The 21,993-nt window shown below is 40.4% G+C and overlaps 1 protein-coding gene and 1 long non-coding RNA gene across 12 annotated transcripts in view; one reads left to right on the top strand and one right to left on the bottom strand.

Moving 5' to 3' along the window:
- Nucleotides 1–1,564: 1,564 nt before the first annotated feature.
- LOC143904063 (uncharacterized) lies at nt 1,565–17,242 on the bottom strand. 8 transcript variants are annotated; one of them, XR_013258851.1, is made up of 6 exons: nt 16,726–17,242; nt 12,943–16,574; nt 9,545–9,929; nt 4,063–4,805; nt 3,493–3,685; nt 1,565–3,287 (listed from the first exon to the last, which is right to left on the bottom strand). It is a non-coding gene; the product is annotated as an uncharacterized LOC143904063 (long non-coding RNA). The 8 variants fall into 8 exon arrangements; XR_013258849.1 differs by having other exon boundaries at nt 3,493–4,805; XR_013258846.1 differs by lacking the exons at nt 3,493–3,685; nt 4,063–4,805 and having other exon boundaries at nt 16,726–16,829; nt 16,986–17,242.
- A 123-nt stretch (nt 17,243–17,365) lies between these two features.
- Nucleotides 17,366–21,993, top strand: part of LOC143904053 (uncharacterized) — a 325,508-nt gene continuing 320,880 nt past the window's right edge. For 3 of the 4 annotated variants that reach the window (XR_013258841.1, XM_077418274.1, XM_077418273.1), the window contains exons 1-2: nt 17,369–17,741; nt 17,986–18,434. The gene's annotated coding sequence lies outside the window, so the exon portion shown is untranslated. Of the gene's footprint in view, nt 17,742–17,985; nt 18,435–21,993 lie in introns of all 4 variants that reach the window. The other variant, XM_077418275.1, reaches the window with a different exon arrangement.

Below are 21,993 nucleotides of genomic sequence, written 5' to 3'. Positions count from 1 at the left end.
GGTTCATTATGTCACAAGTCAGAATTCGCTTTAGCCAAGATTAAAACGCGGTTGTACGCGATAACGAAGGATAATCCTGGATAAAAAAAAAAACAGAATAAATGATATCGCGGTGACACAAGCGTTAAGCAGGATGATTACACGACCATATATCTGAATTAGGAACGAGCGTCCATAACTCATTACGCTCACAATTCTCTTTCGTCAGACGGTCGTACGCCGCTCGCATAAATCACAATTTGCCCTACTGATGGTCGCAGGTGGACAGGAATAGCGGGATGCAGATCTAAAAAGCTATGATTGCATGCGACGTAGCACATGGCTGAAACGTGCGACGCGTGTAATCGATCTCGGGGCGATCTTTAGCGCCGGTAATTACAACGACGTTTTTTCCTTTTTGCCTTAATCAATCCAATAATTCTTCTTGACACCGGCGGTCTAAGGGCAAACGGGTTAAGTGCTCCATTCAATTAATTTTCACCACTAAGAACACAAAGATATACACGTATTATTTTTTGCTACATTCTAAAATATAGCATCCATACATGTTTTTATTCAATTTAAACTTGTATAAAGTGGAACGGAAAATTCTCATACAGACTCTCTTAAAAAATTCAAAAAATTTTGTTCTTATTAAAAATTTGATTGCGTCTTTTCGGAATTTTTTTTAAAACATTGTTATTAGTATAAAAAATCTCCGAAGACGCATTATTGTGCCAATGTATACGAACAAACTATTTTAGACTCATTGCGATGGAATAATTAATTCCAGTATTTTTAAAAATAGTAGAAAGATATTCCAAGGCACGAATGTGACACCTCTCATATTTCCATTATATAACTAAGGAAAAATACGCTGGATGACAGATATAACGCGCTGCCAGCTGCTTTTACCATGATTAGTGCGCGATGCGATGGAAAGCTGCGTGCACACGCGTAGGCACGCATATATACGCGTAAGCAAACACAAACGTCGGGGTGCATCGACGTATTCGAACATATGCGTAAACGTCGCAATCAGGTTGCAACGTTAACTTAGGTAATGCGAGGTACCGACAACTAGCGCATTCATATTAGATTTTCTCTCGAAAAATGTGAATCATCTCGAGTGTCCTGACGTCGGTTCCGCCGGTGTATCGCCTTCTTCGTGTTGCCACGATTTTTTTCATTTGTCGGATATTAAAATGTAAAACGCGTAGAGCTGACTGATCAAAGTGCGACGTCGAAGTATAAAAGCTTAATTATTTCGAGACATCGCAACTACTGCTGATGTATAAGCCTGCAGAACTCTCTTTTGTCTTTTGTCCTAAAATCATGATTTAAGAAATTAGTCGCTTTTTGTAGATTGTTGGATTAATAGATCATTAATTTCGGAAACCAGTAATTCCCGAATCATACGAAGGCAATATAATTAAAGCATTCAAAGAACAATTTTTAAATATCTCCTTTTTGCATTTTTTGTATAACGTTTTATCATAAATAATCTTATAATAATCTATTAATAAATAATATAAATATTCATGAGATGTCATAATAAAAATATCAAATAATTGTAAAAATAAGATTTAAGTTTAATTGGCAATGGGTTTTCATAATTTTTTATTATTATATTTTATGATGTATATATTCATTGTTATAATATTATGTATTTTCAGAAGACAAGATTTCAGATTTACCACGGAAAGATTAAAGATACGCGTTACGAACAACTCCAAGCAAAGTTTCGCATAGCTCTCTGTGCATAGATCTGCGTCGTTCGTATAATGCGAGTCATATTATACGGTTTGTCGCAGCGAGACACGCCGGAGATACATATAAGTGACTTCTATCCCATATGCTCATTACTGCGTCTCGGGTTAAGCCGGTCGTGTTTAGCGCTCGTTGACTGTCGATGCGCCAAAGGAAATCAGCTTTTCCTTCTCCTCGTATTTTTTCCAATTGCGGGTCATGAAGGGGTTCATTCATTACGCGTCTTATTATAATTGACAGGTCAAGTGGCGAGCCAAGATATCTGTCTCGTTACGGACCTCGTCTAGGGATAATATTAAGTTTATACGTATCCGCAAATCTCAATTCAATCCGGCATCTGAATATCGTTTCATTATGGTAGAGTAATCGTTCGAAGAGTAAAGATAGATTTGTTTTCAATACGATATAAAAAAAAATCGATGCAAATTTTACTTTATTGAGATTCGTAGTAAGCAAATATATTTCTCGTCTTACAATTAGACTCACGAGATTCGGATATATTCTTAAATCGTTTGCGAAAGATTTTATCTCATTTCCAGCTACATCCCGCGTGATCCATGGTGCATTAGGCGAATGTTGCATTCTCACAATCTCACATGCGACGCGCGTTCACCAAAGGGAAACGTTTAATTGCGTTTAATATTTCTGCTCGGTGGGCAGAACCGATGATTATCCCATAATATTACGGGAAATATTCAGTTTCGATTACACCGGACCGCAAACGTTACAATGATAGAAATAATTAATAATACTTGCGAACGGTATAATATACGCTGCGCGTAATGTATATCTCGCCAATATTTTTGTAGACATTAATCCATGCGTGATTTCAACGAAGAGCTATGAAGTTTTAATCACGTTATTAATGGACGTTACGATTATCGGACGTTTTTTAATTAATTCCAAGCGGACAACATATGTAAATGGGTGAACAATGCATTGGATTTGTTGCTAATGAGACTTTTAAATTATATTTCAACGTATAATATTGAAAAAAATTTTCGTTTTATATTGTTATGCAGCAAAATACATATATATCAATAAATTACTCAAATTGCAATAATTGTCAATTTTGTATAATTTTTATTTTTTATTTTTACTTTTGGTTTATTAAATGAAACTTTTATGATGACTCGCCGTTTTAATTAAGCTTGGCTTCAGTTCGGCGTATAAGTAATCTAAGAACCTAAGCAGATAATATATCCGACAACGCATTCATGCGAAAGCGCATGTTCGATCAAGTTCGATCCCCTAATTCATTAGCATAGAATTTCAAGCGAGACAGTACGCTTTGTCCGATGGGCATTATAATAATTTAGCGCCGCGCTGTGTTAGCGCCAGGACTACGACTGGGTTCGATCGCTCTGCACAATTGGCTTCCACCTGATACGAAATAGACGCAACTGGTACTCGATGGTATACTCCATTTGTATTATGCCAAATGCGGTGCAGATAGTAATTGGCTTCCTCTATCGTGGACCCACGGTGAAAAGCAGTTATCTTTACGGCAGTTATTTGAACGCGTCTGTGCAAATCCCCTGCAAACAAAGTAAAATGTCGTTATGGAATACGTTACCTGATTGCTTTGATCAATATTAATAATAATATTAATGCTAAAAATTTTTTTATCGTAGCTTTTACGCATCTAAAATTTTGGTACCGATTATTTTTATAATACACGAAAGGAGACATCTCTTTTCATCACAACACTGTGTGAATATGCATATACATGTGAATACGTACAATATCATAATTCTTAATCTCATTGCTGCGAAATGAGAAACCCATGAGATAGCCTAATACATTTGTGCAACAGTGAGTTTGTTAATTACATCGGGAAAGTTGTTTCATTAGGAAAATGGCGAAGTCCAGCGTGGATGACGATACCAGCTCTACCAAAAGATCTTATTAGAAACTCAGCCAGATGTACATCGGACTGCAATTAAATAATAATGCTGTTATTACAGTCGTAACCTTTCTCTTATCGCTCTTTCTAATTTTCTGTTACGTTTAGCCTGATGTAACAGTTAAATTGAAAATCCTACATTATTTTCCTCTAATTTTATTTAAATATTTTAAAACTACTTTCCCCTAAACCGTAAAGAATAATAATTTAAAAATTAAATAAACATGTTTAATTTTTGTATATATTTTGAATATAAAAAATATTATATTTTCGCCGGGACGCCGACTCCGGTCCCGAGGGACTGAAAGTGAAACCATCAGCAGCCGATGGCACGGATCATCTCTCTCGTATACAGAAAGTAAAGAAGACGATAATTTCGTATATATAAAAAAAATTTTAGAACTTACTGCAGAAATACGGACTAAGGTTCACAAATCATATCACACGAGGATTTATGTTTTACAGGTAATGCTCCTCGAAAATCATTGCGATTGACGTATTTTATTGAGCATGAAGCTGCACACTCATATTTCCACGTACAAAGTCGCGAAATTCGATGGAGTGGTGTTCGATTGCATTTCTGCCTAGCAAAATACGCTGATCGTACGTCATCGCACGACGGGACTGTCCCGTCGTCGTATCGGCTCTCTCGATTCTTCGTAATCGAAACGGAATCGCTGGCCTTCGACACGTATAAGGTCTCTTCCCTCCGTACATCGTGTGCTACGTTTCCAGATCGGCGCTGCCCGCCATTGCCTCCGTGTCCTTCGGATGGTTTCGTATCCGGTTACACACCCGGTATGTGTTAAATGAGAACTGACAAAAACACGTGTAACTTTCAATCGACCGAGCAGTTGCTCAAAAGATTGCCGGCGGGGTTCCTTAATTGGGTTAAATAAATTCGGCCGAACGACGTGTGGGCGACGTGCGTGTGCGTGTATGCGTGTATACGCATAGTGCGCTTTAGTTTCTTCGTCGACACACATTACCAATACGTGTTGCAAATGTGAGGATGCGTGTGAATGCGATAAGACGCGCACCGCCTCTCGTAGCGTCGACGCAAAGGGTTGGAATTGGAGGGCACCGTCCAGGAATTCAATAAATTTACCCTCGTGATACGCGCACGCACGCGAGTTTCAGTTGTCGTTTGCTGAAAATAATTTGTACATTTGATTAACGCAATTACTTCGAATAGTTGTATGTAAAAACAAGTTTTGTAAAAGTTCTTCTCTTTCTAAAATGGGAAATGGAAATTGTTTTATAAAAATAGTACTATTCTATATTTATATCAATGAATAAAAGTTTATGATGTTATATACACTTGTAGTATTAATAAATAATATATCTAAGTGTAGCGCTGTTCCGAGATAAAAGCAGAAGTATGTGAAAAATATTCTAGGTAAAAAGTCTTCCGTCTGCTCGATCAGAGTTTTCCCTTGAAATAAAAATCTCCTTTTTCTTAAAGAAGAAAAAGAAGAAAAGGTAAAGAGATTATGTCTCATAAACAATTTGATTACAAGTAACATTATTTTAAAAGCATTAAAAAATATTTCTATTTCACGTATTATATAAAATAAAGAAACAATCTCACAATTAAATCAAACAATCTAGTTTTTATAAGTAACGGGAAACTGATCTTTGTTTGCCGAAAAAATTGCGGTAACCAGTGTAAATTAGAACGGATGAATATTCGTCGATGTACGCCGATATTACTCAAACATTCCATTTTGTCACGTTTTTTTCAAATCTTCAGTGGACCATGATAATGCCACGAACCGCTAATGCGAACCGTCGATATAAATGTATACCAAATAAACCATGTAAATTTTTTGCCCCGCGAAATCAGTCGCTGTGTTGGAAATGTCCAGGGAAGAAAAGAAGCGGAAGGCTAAAAAGATTAAAACGACAAGCGGGAAGGACTGACAGCATGATGTTGGGGAAGGTGGAGATGGCGAGATTGGAGAACGAGAATAAAGTGCTGAAACGCGACAGCGCGGAATATGAGAGTCGGAGTCTCGCAGCGAGACGCAACAACCTTTGATAGAGACTCGTTCCTTACTTTGAACCGTAACTTCGACACCGACGAGGACAATTCCGCGTCATCCGGGAGATCGGACGACGGCCTCGGCGACGCATTGAGATTGTGGAAAATAATGGGAAGTTAGAAGAGCGTGGGGCAAAAAAAGCTCATGAAAAATTCGAAACAAACTCGATGAGATAATAGGGAGAATCATTGTCTTGTAAATATAACTCACGAGCTTTGTATAGCTGTAATCACATTCGATACGAAAGCTTTCAGATTTATAAGAGTGCTCACAGAGAGAGAATCGCAGAAACGGAAATCTTTCATACACTGTAATGTCTCTTCGATATAAACAGCTGATTTATTTGAGAGAGAAGTTTCGTTATTATTATATTTACTGCAATAATATTAGATATTATAATACCAAGGAGTTCCTTTATTTCAATATTTCTCTTATAAACTCAACTACGCCGGAAAGCTTAAGCGTATCTTTCAAAGCGACAAGAAGCATTAATTAATCCAAAGAAATTGATGTAAAGTTATAGCCATGAATTTGAAGACACGTAAAGGATATTAATGGTAACTACGATAATGCTTTTTACATAAAAAAAATAAAAAAAATAAAAAAAAAAAGAATGAGCAAGCAGTAGAGTCAGAAATATAGTTCGATGTGATGTTTTTTCGTAGTGCTTGCGCACTGCGTGTGTGTGTGGGAGATTTAAAGATCGTCGTTTCTTGAATCGACCCAGAAACTTTCAGAAATCTGCGACAGCGATGCATCTTATGCGATTATGCTGCCTTCATTCGCCATATGCATATGTTCGTCACAAATTATAGGTAGCAGTTGTATTTGTGTATAATACCACAAGAAAAAGAAAAAAGAATAACGTAGTGAACTAGGTAGAGAAATGTTAATCTAAAAAACTAATCGATTCCGCCAGTATCTGTCTGCTGATAACAAAACTACATGCGTTACATGAAAAATAGTGTAATGTACAAATTGAGTTGACCAATTAGTACCATTAATAAGTTGCATTAATTTATTACGAGTAGAATATATGCTTTACTGAGATTGTAATATCAACAAGTTACCCATTTTCATTATTTCTGTCAGCCAATTATCACGTTAATTAAATGCAACGGTTAGCAAATGAAGCACATTTGTATATATTCACTTCTTTTGATATAGCTATTTGTGCAGGATATGTATGAATAATGTAAAATCCGTATCATCCACGATACATATGTATTATATACACACACACGCACGCACGCACGCACGCACGCGCGCGCACACACATGTACATATATATATCATAAAAATTTGAAACAGAGGAAACAAGACACAATGAGTATAGCGAGCTTATTGGAGAAATCCGATTACCTCCCATCTATAGTGGGATTTATACATATAACGTCAGATTTTTATAAACTTGCGAGCAGTTTTTCGCGCTAAAGGTTTAAAGTTTAAAAATTAATTTAAAAACTAAAAATTTAAGGCAAAGACGTTTTTTTTCTTATCGTATTCCGTAGCTTAAACTTTTAGTTGATTATAATGGACATTTGTGATTTTGAAAAAAATTAGTTTCGAGGCATTTTAGAGTTCTTTCATTCAAATATTTTTTGCAATCTGGAAACCGTTTTCGCGATAATAAATTTATTTTAATTGAAATAATTCACAGTAAGTACTTGCGAATACAGAAAATGCATATTTTATGTCAAGGCGAAAGTTCGTTTTAATGTCATTGTCATGAATTTAACAACTATCAAAGAAGAGCGCTCAAGATTGTTCCCCAGATCCGTCTGTAATCTTGATTCGCACAGAAACAGCAAAGGAGGTCGTTCAACCGCATGAACTAATGAGAGTTTGGAGATCAGAGTTAAGTCTGATTGCTTCGGGATTCGAAGTCTATCATCGTCATGCGGCCTCCAAAGAGACTCGAAAGGATAGAAAAGGATGATAGGGTTTGGTAGGCCAAGAGCAGCATCTACGGTAAGCCTCGCCGTCGTTCGAACGGACAATGGGCTCCGTAAAATCGTGTGAATTAGTAAAGGGCCTCTCTAGGCGAGGGAATAATCGGGAAGTGACTAGATAAGATCTCTGTTCGGCCCTGCTCGCGGAAAAGCAGGATCATAAAGTGCGACGTGGCGCGCGCCAGTCGTATTGTAACTTGATAGTGATAAAATCTACTAATCTTTCTTTCTCTGAAATAGAGAACGAAGGAGAGTCGGTAACGCGGTGCGTAACATTTGGTCATGGAGACAGCGAAATGGCGAGATTACTTCAAGGCGTATCTCTCTAGAGTCTCATGCGATTTCACTGGAACTCCATCGTGCATTCGCGTGTCGTGTTTTTTCTGTTTTTCAGGACACTGCAATCGACAGTATGACAGAGGTGAATATCGTGTTTTCGAAACCGTGAATAACATTTTCAGAGATCTCCTTAGCGGTATCACCTCTCTAGTTCTATGCAACATATAACTTTAAAATATAATAATAGTTGTTTCTAAATAAAATGCTACTACAAAGTCTTTCGATAGTTAGGGGCCGAAAGTTTAAGTTCGTTTAATTTCCACGAAGGTTTGTCTTCGTGCGGCGAAGACGTGCGCGGTCTCATGCGGAATCTCGAAAAGGTGAAAGAAAGAAGGAAAAGAAGAGCTGGTTCAGAGCCGCAGACGGTTTCTTTGCGATATCTATCTGTGCAAATATTAGGTGGATCCACGGAAGCGAAAAAGAAGCCGATGTTTTCATTTAATATCCGTTGAAAGTCCGCTCGGCCCGCGCCGACTGCCAAGCGGCATTCAGCGGAAAGATTGCGAGAGTCATTTCCCGTGTGACTAGCGTGGAGATGTTGCCTTTGAGATAGCCCATTCCGAAGCAATACGAAAGTCCTGGATGCTGCGCGTGCTGGGAGAGACACGCTCTACTTGTTCCCGATAGTTCTCAAACCGACGCAATCACGCGTTAAGTATAATGCTTTAAAAGATTGAAGTATGTAAAACGATGAGTAAACGACCGCTGTCCTCAAATTCTATAAATTGACTCCATAATATGTTCAGACATTAAATAGTAATGTCCATTAATGTAGATATTATACGGTTCATTATTAAATTATCAGTAATATTAATTCAATTAATTTATAACCAATAATTCTGGCATATTTAAACTCATCTTTTAAGCTCAATTTCACAAATGTCGGTTAACTTTTAATCTTAGGTTAACTCATTCTTCGTCTCTTTTTAACGTCCCCCTTAGAAAGAGACAAAAAGTGAGTTAACTTAAGATTAAAAGTTAACCGACAGTTCCACCAACGTTTGCGAAACTGGCCCTTAGACACATATTGCTTCAAATGTCTTTCTTATAAAAGAAGAGTCAGATTAATTGTAGCCGCAGATTAAGCGGATAAATCAGCTAAATAAGTACGAGTATTAGTGGATTAATTAATGATTTGATTTAATGCCGAGTCTCTTGTTGGGATACGACGTCAGTTGGAGTGATAAATCTGTAACAACGCGAGTGTAATGTCCCATGTGCGTCTATTGGCACATTGCCAAGGATCACAACTGTGCAGCGGATGATTATAGTAACATTAAGCGCCGTTTCTACGCGTAGAAAACTTAATGAAGCAATCATTACTCGAAATAATCGTCCATGTAATACGCGTAATTTCACGCTCGTCTTGCTATGACAAAAATTAAATCTTGATCGCCAAGATATACTAAGACAAAATTATAACAATTGACAAATCAATATTCGATAAAAAATCGTCTCCAAAGTGAGTATACAAAAAGGATGCGATAAGTAGAAATTAGTTGATAGAAACATACATCGTTATATACGCGATCGGAAACGAACGTATATCATACCCAGCATGGTTGATTAATGCAGCGTTCAGATATGCAGCGACAATATGGGGTGGCCGTTATATTCCGGGACGGAATTCCACCTGCTGTAGAGTTTAATGTCACCGTGCTAGTGTTTCCTTCGTGCGAGCAATACGAATCGTCGCTCGCGCGCGGAGACAGCGGTAGATTACCGTCGACGGCGCGGCAATTCTTGCGGTGTGACACAGTGTAATATTTCAATGCCGTCTTGACGATATTTTTCAGCAGTGCCGCGGTAGCTAGGTGGATAGGTGCGTGTACACCGCAAAAGTGGGAAATGTCAGCAAATGATTGCAACCCCGTGGTGCCGCCAGAACGGGATCGTCGAAGGATGCCGATACGAGAGCTCTCGCCATCCTTTAGGAACCTAGACAAATTTATAGAGACGAGATTAATAATATTACAGCATTACACACTGGTTTCTAATGTTTAAGTTAGGCTTCGAAATTATGTTTTAAACTTTTAATTATATTTTTTAGAATACAGATTTTATGCATTATTAATAATAATGTCGACTGCATTTATGTAATTTGAATCAAGACAGAAGTATAGAATAAAATGGAAATGACGTAGGATTTCTCATTATTTCGCTCGACAGGATCGTTTAACGTCAAACTTTTTACACCGCTTTTTGACTACACGTGTAATTTAATCGCCCTCTCTTGAGACCACCTTTACGACTGAGGTCAATACTCGGCAAAAGAGAGAGAGAGAGAGAGAGCGCATTTCGACCGTGACGTATTAACATGAAGGGAGATCACGATTGAATATTACGCAGGCCAAATATCCTCAGAAATGCTAATGGGTAGTATTGATGTAGCGGGATATAAACGGAGTAAGACTTATGCCACGAGCATGAATGCGGACACGATCCTGATTGCGGCGATGAGCGCGCGGCGAAGGGAAGTTGCAAAGCTTCTTTCAGTTTCTACTCCGAGGAAAGAAGAATTGCGATCCTCGGCGAAGGTGAGGACGGCGAAGTCATCAGCGCTGATAAATAAAACGTTAGAGCTACACATACCACCAACTGTCTGTCGCCGCGTAGCGATATTCTTATTACGCTTGTACACGAACACATGCGCACACACACACACACACACACACACATCCTTCAACCCTTCGCCTCGTCTTTCTCTTTCGCTAGTCGAAAGTGCGTTTAAAAGTGCTCGGGCCGACTACAGGGCGCACACGTGAGATCGCCATCCCCCGCTTGTCTCTCGGTCTCTCACTCTCTCTCTTTCCATTCCGACGTCGTTGCCACTTCGAGCTGATGAAACGCGCGTACTTCAGACAAACAAAGGCAACCTTCGTCGTCACCCCTTTACCCGGCATCACTCTTAACTAGTAGCTTAGTATGTACAGGCCCAGTTGTAATATTACGATCTAACGTATGCGTATACTCTGTAGGCACGAGCTAGCTTGCGAGACACACAGGCTCCTTTACCGAGAAATGTAGTTTGAGTAATTATTGTTCGCATATCGCTGTGGATTAATTATGTCCTAGAACATAGGATTATTTCGCAGTGATGTTATGCGAACTACGTTCAATATGCAATGCAAAATCATATAGTTGATATTGTATATATTCTATCTAGAAATATCTTTTAAAAACTTCAATATCGATAGTTTTTTAAGATTAAGTGAAAAAAATACTTGTTTTTTCATATACAAGTAAAATCTCCGAGATCTAGAATATACACAGTTAAAATTACGGTTACAAATAAATCTGTGTAATCGCTCCATGTACATGCGCTTTCGAGAAGCAGCAATTTGTAGACTAGTTGAAAAAGTCGACGATGCAATTCTGTCCGCAGACATGCAGCGAGCCGCATTCGTCGAGAGCCGTTCGCTCTCGTTGTGTGCAGCACCGTGCGATTCACCCTTTTAGATCTCGCCAGCGAAAACAACGAATAATGTGTTCGTCTCGTCGAGGAACCGCATTGAACGTAATGATACCTCGTCGCATCCGTTTCGCGCGAAATAATATGGCGAAAATCGTAGGAGAGGGTCGCGTCCTGGCACTAGCTTGTCCGGCTTTTACCGTGGTATTTTCTCTTTTGCGTCATTATATTGCGCAAAACAAAGAATTCACTCGCACGATTTTCCTTGAAACTCGACCTATTAAATCATCGCTTATATTTAATCATCCTTGTTCATTTGCGTATTCACCAGGGCGAAACGTGACTTTTGACGTTTGCTGCAAAAATATATTAGTATCTCTATTGTAGCTATAAAAAAAAGAATATTTGTGAATATTGCAATTTCTAAATGTAAATAAGTAATTGTTTAGTTTTAATAAGAATAGGTAGATACCGGTTTTAATTATATGCTCTCGTGAAATTTAAAGAGTTGTTTTATTCTGTGCACCGTAAAATTTAGCTTTTACGTGAAAATGTTGTAACTTCAAAATGGCATAAAAAGTTTCGAGCGTTGTTTGCTTTGTGTAAATTATTAAAACGGAAAAAATGGGAAATTCGTAACATTTCCAGTTGCCGACTTTTTTTTTAGAATGGAATTTATTTCGTAAATCCAAATTTCCTTTCCAAACTCCCAGTCGTCGATTACGACGCACGACTGAATTTATTTGGCTGTTTAGATCAAAGCGCAACATTTACCGGTGCCAGTCAGGATTTTATTCATTCGTCGATCGTGCGTGCGTGCAAATTCATTTCCGCAAAATTCCCGGTAGGGGCACAAAACGCGAGGAACGGAAAACGCGCCGATAAGTCAATCTCTCTGGGCGAGAATGAGAACGGAAGGAATTGATGCGTGTGTACGCGCAGACTCGCACGAACGCGGCGACTCGAATTCACGATCAAAGAGCGCGTTTCCCACTTCTCTTTGTCGTTAGAAACCTGACTTAGGGCAGATCTTATGTTAGTCTCAGACAAATTGTCGAATGCCTTGGCACCACGTATTTGTTGATTACGATGTTTGACGATGCAAGAATTTAAAGAAGGTAGTTGCGATGAAGTTTTTTGAACTGTAGCAGCACAGCGTAGCAAAACCCGGCGATCGGAATTGCAAAATTCACATTTCGCCCATGATAACGGTATTTCAAGAATCTATAGCCCAGCGTAATTTGAAAGTTTTAATATTCCTTACATATACTTTAAAACTATGTGACTTATATATACATACATCTATATTTAGTTTAAAGAAATTGATAAAAATTTTACTATTCATGATTTATAAAATCTTTAGCTCATCTTATCAAATGTAGAATTGGCGGAACTATATAGCAATATTTATATCTATAATATTTTGATTGTAATCTCTATCTTGCCTGATTAATTAGCAAGAATAAATTCCCTTAAATTTTTATGCTTTCTTTTAATATTTTGAGGCCTATTTTCATATAAATGCATATCTATTTGTACCTTGAGATTAATCCGAGCTCAATCTGCGTTCTGCCCTTTCGGTAGATGAGCGGTCTCTCTTTAATGGAGGTGGTGCGTTTAGCTTGTTCGTGTTAACGCTTTCTCTCTCGAATCACTCTGGCGTTAGGAATTGTTCGAAGCTGACAGAGGCGACTAGTGCCGCTGCTGCCGCTGCTGCTGCTGCCCTGTGAACAGCGTTATGTTTGTGAAATTATCCGAGCAGTAATTACGGCACGACAAGTAGTGTATGCCGGCGCGCGTGATGACTGGTTCGCCGATTATTTGTGACAAATGATTATCGTCACTCTCGTGTGCGTCACGAACGATCGTACGCAGCGTCGCTCGCAGCATTGATATTGTTGCGAAGGCGAGCAATGATTTTCTTGGATGCACGCGATGATTGTGCGCTGTTGCATCGTACACGCGCGATCGCGAAAGTGTCGAATAAACATGGAATCTTATACAGCACGATCATTGTATCAATGTTACGCGTGATAATGTATCTATGTTATATGAAATTTATTACTTGTGTGTGAAGTAACATTTAGTTTTACTCATATATATCTCGTTAACAGTGCTTTTAAAACGAGTGTAATGTATATCGTTGTATTTCTCTGTCGCACATTACGAAATTTTAAGATCGCAGCTAGCTGGAAAGTGAAAATGTATTATAGCCGTTGGGAGATTTTGAAAGCTCATTTAATGTTTAGCGACTTCATCCTGAATGAAGAAAGGGCTTTGTTTCGCCCTTATTTCGCGCGGATGAGCAAATTACCGAACAACGTTGGGCAAATTGCATTTACAATAACGCATGTTTAATTCGTGACGGCGTTGAGCGCGTAGCGACAGTTATATTTGTTGTATGCAGCAACCATCACCGGCCGGTCGGCCGGACAGTCGGATTTCACGTGGACTAAGCTGCATTTTGACGTCGCTTACGCTATCGCGCGACAATACCCGGGGACAACTGTAGAATTTCCCATAACGAAACTCGTTCGCGCGTGCGAGCCCGGCATTCACCGAGCGGACGCCAGCGAGCGCAGAACGGAATGGAATAGGAAGTCTCTTTTCTCCAGCACCGGTCCGGGTTACAAGATCGTGCGGAAAGTATAAAGATAAGGAAGGATACGGTATACGATCGATGTGTAAGCCTGGTATGCGGCGGCGATGCAACATAGTATCGCCGGGTATCGCTCGGGAGAGAGCGTATTATACAACCAAACATGAACGTCTCAATGGAAGCGAAACACGCGTGATTAGGGAGCACTTAAAATTTATGGTTTCGCGTCGCACGAGTCTCGGGCGCGATAAACGCGGCTGCGCCGACACCTGCGATGCAGGTAAATAGTGCCTCGAAAAACTCGTTCGGGCGCGTTCTCGGGAAGAGCACGGCACGGATTGGATTTAACGATCACACTCAAGATTTAGTCATACGACACGTCTCGATTATACCCTATAAAATATTTTACTGTGCTAAAAAAAAGATTCGTGATAAAATCAAAGACAGATCGATCTCCTGCAGTTTATTTCTCGTCGCAGTTTTGCACGTTTATCTCACGGATAATGTAAGATAGAGTTTCGTGGTAGCAGACCGAATGTTTCACGGTAAGTTTCATCAATCGTTTCCGATAAGCTCGTGGTCGGCCGATTAACGTAATTCGATCCGAATCGCGCACACGCATCGCGCTTATATGCACGCAAATGCAGAAGCGCGTATTGTGCGAATATCGTGCAACTCGGTAGTGTTTCCATGTTTCCAATCTCGTATATGCTCTTCCCTTTAGTTTTTCCGTACCGCCCTTTCTCGCTTCTAGTAATATGAACCTTTCTTTTTTTTGTGGCCGGTGGCAAAGAAAAACGATAGGATGTTTCGCGGGCCATAAACACGGGAAAATTATCGCACGGAAGGGCTGAAAGGTGGCGGTTGCAACGTAATATAGCGAATCGTTCCTTTCTGCGTCCGGCGTGGAAAAATAGGCTTCGCTCGTCGGCGAAAGCACGCGCTCGCGATCACGCTGAATTTATGGCGTCATTTTGACGATAACTCGACTTTTCGAGCATTAGCGCCGAGATAATTGCCGGCGAATGAAAGCGTAAATAAAAACGCTGTTCCGTCGCCAGTAATGATTTACGATTTACGCATGTGCGACGAAAAGCAATACTCCTGAATATTCAACGGACGTCCCGAGAAATTATGCATAAAAGATAAGCTACGTTTACCGGATTATGTATCGTTAAAACAGAGAATTTATTTATCGGATTCTCTTCTTTATCTTTATTCTCACGATCCTGCTAACATTTTTACATTATGCTGCATCATTATTGTTGTTCGGTTTTTATTGTTCTAAATTATAACGTAAACGTATCTCGGTCTGACAATTTTAAATCTGCCTGTACACGAATGGCGGAAAAGGCGTTCGTTGCGCTAGGTTTATATTTGACAGGCATCGAATGATATTTCCATCCGACAAACTTTTGTTTCTGTTCACCGACGAGTACAAAACTGCGAGCTTCGATATATGATGACATTCGTTTCCCGGATCTACATTTTTCTTCCGCTCGCGTTTCTGAAACTTCGCGATAGAAACGCAGCTCCACTCGATGTGGAAGACTTTCCGCGAGCGACAGATTTCTCGCCGTCGAATCGAATTTTCTGATTAATGAGCGATAAGCTGAAACGTCAATCAACAAGGGAATAATGTCGCAAGACAATTATACGATTTCTAAATTTGTAAATCATAAAAAACACTATGGCAATTTCATCTTTGTGTGCAATAACTATTTTTGAAGAGTCTGCAAATGTAACAATTCAAAAAACTTTGTAAGAGATGCGTGCAAAAAATACACGTAGGAATTTACATTTTAAGAGAAAAATTTTTTCAACCAACCAGACTGAAAGATTTATTGAAATCTATATTGAGAGGTACTACAATTATCCGTAAAATCGTCTGTTATGCAATACGACCAAGACACGTCCACGGTTATTCTGTACGCGGCGCAGCAGCTCATATCTAATTGCATGTGCGATGAATAACGAGAGACCGAGAAAGAGAGAGAGAGAGAGAGCGAAAGAGGAAGAGACAGAAGTAAAACAATAGGGTGTCCCGGGAACAGGGGCGAGATGCGGCCGCAGAAAGGAGAATAAAGGTGTCAGGTAATGTGATATATGGGATCGATTTGAATCCGGCGTTTAAGCCGCGAGCCATAATTCAATCTCGATCGCCTTTTCCTTCCTTCTCCACCTCCGCGACTCTCCCTCTTCCTCTTCTTCATTCTCGTCTTTGGCCTCTCCGCCTTCTCGCTCGGCCGTGTACTATCCCTCAAGGGCACGCGCGTCGATACTCAATATATACTTAGGTATACATATCCGAGTTACTCTCGCCGCTCGCGGTACCTGGCTCCGCATAATATATACGCGTATCGCGCGAACCTCGTTGACTTCTTAAGACCTTGCGCACATTGTCTTCTTCGATTACGGACGGATTTCTTCATGGGATTATCGCGCCGCTCTCAGATTTGATATCGCGCCTCGTAATTTCCACCCTGGCGCATTAGTAATGCGGATATACGCTGGAACGATCGCTTTCCAAGTTCTCGCTCGTGCGGGAACGAGGATAAATGTAAGCTGAAATCTTTCAAAAACTATTTTAATATTTATTTTAAATTACTTCCTGTCGATTTATGAGAAATATACGCATTCGTGCACGACTAATATGTACGTTCGAAGCGTGACATGCGGTCTAAAATCGAGAAACGAGCGAATTTTCCGATTAATTACAGTACCTTATGACAATTCGTTCATCGTTCGACGTTCAGAAATACTGTGCTGCCGTGCTGGCTTGCGTCGCGGGGAGTTAATTGCCGTCAGCGTCGGTGTGAAGTTGGCGCTGTAAATTTCCAATCTTTATTAGTACGCGCGTAACGAACAGCAGCCACCGCGACGAGCGCGACATCGTAGGACGGAAAAGTTCGTCTCTCTCAAAGAGACCCCACGATTCTTTCCCATCGAGTGTGATTTGCGGAACATTTTAAACGAGAATGACCAGAAGAACGTATCCAGACGTATCCTCTTCGAATATCTTGTTTGTGCAGCGTCGTAAAGGGGCTGGCGGGGTTTCGGAGCGTTGCGAGGACGGCACGCACACGGTAAGTTCGTCGTCGAAAGAGCGAGGAAAAAAGGAAGCTACGAAAAACGGAGACGGTTACACGCCGTACGTCGTACGCCGTAGTTCAGCGTTCAGCCAGCGCGAAACAAACAAGACGGGCGGGGAGAGGGAGCACCGGGCACCGGGGTCCCGTCCCGTGACGTACATACATACATACGGCGGGCGACGGGAGTGGGGGGAGTTAGAGTGGGAGTAGGGGGGGATATCTCAACGGGCGCCGAGCACAAGGCAGTGCACGCGCAGCCGCCAGGACGCGCGCATCTCGCGTAGTTTTCTTACCGACTCGGGGAAGGTGAGGGAGAGGGAGAAGCCCGCGAAACCGAGTTCAACACCGCATCGGCACTGCGCGTTCGAGTCTCGCGGTCGCTTCACACGGCGCGGCGGCGACATCGACAGCCGTTTTTTCAAATCACGAGTGCACGAATTTGAACGTCCCTCCTATATATATCGTGTCGTCGCGTGATTCGCTTCGCCTGAATACGATACGGCCAATACGCGACACGCGTGAAGTTGCAGCGAACTGTGCGCTCGACGCCGTCGAGGGCGGAAGAAGGAAGCCTGTCCATGTCCATTGCTCCGGCGTGCGGGCGAGTCGCGTCATCGTTCGGTGACGGACCAGGACGTGAGAACAAGGTACGATGATTTTGGCGCTGATGAGAACTCGAGACGCTCTCGCGTCGTCCGATCTCTCTCGATCCGCGATTGTGTCGTCGCGTCGCACGCGCGATTTTCGTGGCCCGTTGAAAAGTCGCCGGGAGTGTATCGCGATCTCCGCTCCGAATCGCGTCCCTTCGCAAATGTGGCGTAACGGATTCGATTTCGCGTCGGCGAATTAACGACACCGTATATCTTCAACCTTGTCTCTTTCTAATTGCAGAACGATCGAGCGACTGGGCGTCGAGTCGAGGATCAAAGTGCGTTTCGGGACGGGACATTTCGGATTCGGATTGCGAAACGTTCGCGAGCGTGAAAAGCCGCGCTCGTTCGCGCATAGCCTTTCGTTTCTTTTACCCGGATTCACGTCGAATTATTTCGGCGCGGTCGCGCGCGCCGAGCGAGCCGCGCGAAGTGAGTCGCGCGCGTGACGTGAGCCGCTCAACCGTTCGAGATTCGAATTCCCCGCCGCGTTCGACCGCGCGCGATTCCGCGAGTGTGCGAATACCCAGTCGGCGTCTGTGCGGCCGAGTGACTTCCAGCGATGCATCCGCAAGGGACGAGGGTGTCGCGGAAGGAGGAGGACGATCCAACGATCGATCGTGAAGCGTCGCGCCGTGGACATCGCTAAGGAGCTTCACCTCAGCTACGACCTCCGACCCGCCAGTTCCGGTGAGTCAAAGACTTGTCTGTGTTACGTGACACTGTATAAAAAAAAAAAAAACTGTCTATTGTCCTTTGTTAATTCCTGATTTAATTTTTGGTATAAAATTCTACGTGCGCTCGAATAATGATTCGAGAGATTATGCAGACAAATGCATTCTCGTTCTATCCAATATGGAATGACGAAATGATTACCGTGACTTTTATGAAGCAGGATACCTTTTTACAAAATTTGATAAAACGTCACTTGCGTGACATTGCACGATTCGATTTTGGTTATGTCACTAGGCAATTTTTTCGTCTCTCGTAATCACGTTAACCGTCGATATTGGAATCGTCACGTGTATGATATCTGCTTTTTCCAATAATTCTTGGGGTATTCGATACAGCTGTATTGCACGGCACAATTATATACAGAATTGCTATAATTGCTACAATTGCAAGACCGTAATATTCGGATTTATGCGATGTATGTGTTTGTCGTGCAAATAAAATAGATATTTCTGGATATTAATAACGCAAATGAATGGCAAATATATTCTGATGGCAAATATTTTCTATTATTAACAAACTACACTTTTATTAAATATTTATTATTGAATATATTATTGAAAATACTTGTATTGAAAGAAGAAAGAATGTTTATGCGAATAAAAATTGAACGCATAAAAGCGTTTTTCTGCATGCTCGCACATATTTTTACATAGAAAAAACTCCAAGTTATTTCTTACAAAAGAGTTATTTAAAATTTAAATTTGTACTTTACGGTATAGTTCGTAATATTAGATACCATTTAATTGATATTATATAGCATAGCGATAATCGTTTAGTATGACGACTTAAAATGTTATTGAGGTAAATCACAATAGAACCCAGACTCGAGATAAATTATTATAAAAATTATTTCAATTTACAATTTAATCGCGGATGTTGTCGCAAAAAAAAAAAAAAAAACACGTAGCATTCGCGAACCGTAGAAAACGATGCAGCGCGTTCGGTTACTCGACGAAAAGATCGTTATAGTCGGGTGCTCGGGTGCAGCTTTCGTGGAAGGTTGGTGAACGCGACACGATTCCGTTGAAGAAGACCACCTTTTCAAGTAGGCGTTTAAACGTCAACATCTTGGAGAGCCCAGTCACTCGCTACGAGTGCATCGGTGGAGTGCGGCAGCCGCTCCGTCCTCTCGTGACGTCTCGGTTTCCTCTCTTCTACCCTCCCTGTGCCCTTCTCTGAAAGAGAAGTGGTAAGAATTAATGCGCGGTATAACGAGGAATTTATATCAACGGAATATTTCCAGCCGTTCTATTAATTGCGCCTCCATTTCCGTTCTGCCGATCGCGTTTCGCGATGTACGCGAAATGGAAATATATATTCTAAAGTTGCTTATACCGCACCGGGTTGTATTCGTAGCGAGATAATTTGGAGCATGGAGCAACAATGGTACGCTCGAGGCAGGTAGCCGATTGCAATGTTTATTTAGAGAAAGACACTTTTTTTTTGTAAATTATATCGGCCGCGGTGCAAAAATCACGGAAACTACTCTGCTGTATGTAATTTCGTCGCGGTTTTCAGTCGAAGCAATATCGGTTATCGAAGTAATTTATTGCAAAATATATTTCATACCGGATGGCTTTTTATGGTGGTAAAAGTATTTTTAAATTTAGCAAAAAATTTTTATATTAATTTTGTAAAAATTTTATTGAGGGAAAGGTTGCATTAAATATATTCGAAACAAAACGATTCATTGCAAAATATATTTAAAGTGCGGCATAATTTATCGGACGCGAAGTATGTTTGAGATATTACAACTTATCATATATCTTTTGCTTATTTATTGTATTTATTGTACAAGTAGCATCTTGATAACTTACGATAAAGTACACTAGAATAAGATAGCTTAATGCGAAATTAATTCGAAACTATTTAACAAGATTATTCGCGATATTTATGCTATCTATGTAATCAAGAGAGCTTAATACAAAATGAACGAACATAATTTACAACAAACAATACTGAGCGTAATATGATCCGTTATAGGATGCATTCAGCATCATATTGCACGTAATATTCCGCATAACGTTATACATCGCAGATTATATTGAAGCAAGATAGCAATGCGGAGTATGTGTGAAACAATATCTAATCACGAATAACATTTGCGATAGACTGGATTAGTTCATTCCAAAGTATATTGCTCTCGGCGTGTAACACACAGCAAAATATATTCGTATATACGGTATATACCTATAGTATAGTATATGTATATACCTATATAACTCAGTATACAATGCGCATGAGTTTATCATGAGGAATATTCGGTGTAACATAACTTATTATTATCTATATACCATTGCGAGATGGCTTATTGAAGATTGCGCTCGAAACTATACTATCGATTGCGCGCGGAGCGTACTAACAATTAGTTACTTTATCGCGGAGTATAAATTTGGAGCAAACGTATCGCGACAGTAATCGATAGGACAAAGATAGGAGACGAACGCAGGTGACAGAGGTGATGGAAAAGGGGGCAAAGGATGAGCAAAATCACGGAGTAGAGGAAAGCCGGAGAAAATTGGAGAGGTCGCATCGTTGATGAGTGCGCTGAACCAGGCTCTTCAGATCTAGGGGAGGTCCTACTCTAATTTCAGCGAGACGCTTCTCCGCGCCTCTCTCCCCATTTTCGCGGTCTTCGTTTTAGAGAGGCTGTGTGTTGAAAGCGAGACTGTGTGTCGCGCAAGTATGGGAGAGAGGCGCAAGAAAGAGCAGAGACGAATCACTTGTCCTCGAAGAAGTTCCATCCGTCGAGTGCGGTGAGAAGCTCTCCAAGATGAGGTGACGGGAAACAGAGGGCGGTCTTCTGTCCGCGACTTTCCACCTCGCTGAGAAATTTTCCAATTGAGCACCTAATCCCGAGAGAGAGAGAGAGAGAGAGAGAGAGAGAGAGAGAGAGCGCCGGATTAATGTTTAACCCCGTTAACAATGGACGCTTTTAAGAAACGTTGCCAGCGCCTAAAAAACTCGGCCGAGATGCGCTCTTAAAAAATGCAGTATGTTACTTAGGCCGCTCGCACTTAAGTAATATTTTCCACCGCAGGAGCAACTTTACAATGGTATATTTCGTAAAAAGCGCGTTTTTTCTTGTGTGAGCAGTGAAATATAACGTATGTGTGAACTTTTACGGATATATATATAATTTTTAAATCTGAGAAAAAGATATATATACATATATACATACATATATATATATATATATATATATATATATATATATATATATTGATATAATATTTATAATATAGGTATAAAAAATTTAGTATAATAAACGATATATATATATATATATATATACATATATATCGTTTATTATACTAAATTTTTTAAAGAGGATATTAAAGAGAGAGAGAGAGAGAGAGAGAGAGAGAGAGAGAGAGAGAGAGAGAGAGAGAGAGAGAGAGAGAGAGAGAGAGAGAGAGAGAGAGGTAAATTTAGAGGCAATTTTATTAGGTGCGAATCAACGCTATTACTTTATCATATCCACATATTTGCCATAATTAGCAGCGTAAAATTT

Source organism: Temnothorax americanus, unplaced genomic scaffold, assembly GCF_048541705.1.
Source record: "Temnothorax americanus isolate GAGA-0224 unplaced genomic scaffold, ASM4854170v1 Scaffold5, whole genome shotgun sequence".
NCBI classification, from domain to species: Eukaryota; Metazoa; Arthropoda; class Insecta; order Hymenoptera; family Formicidae; genus Temnothorax; species Temnothorax americanus.
Note: the sequence above shows the minus strand (reverse complement) of the source record. Positions and strands in the feature narration are given on the sequence as shown.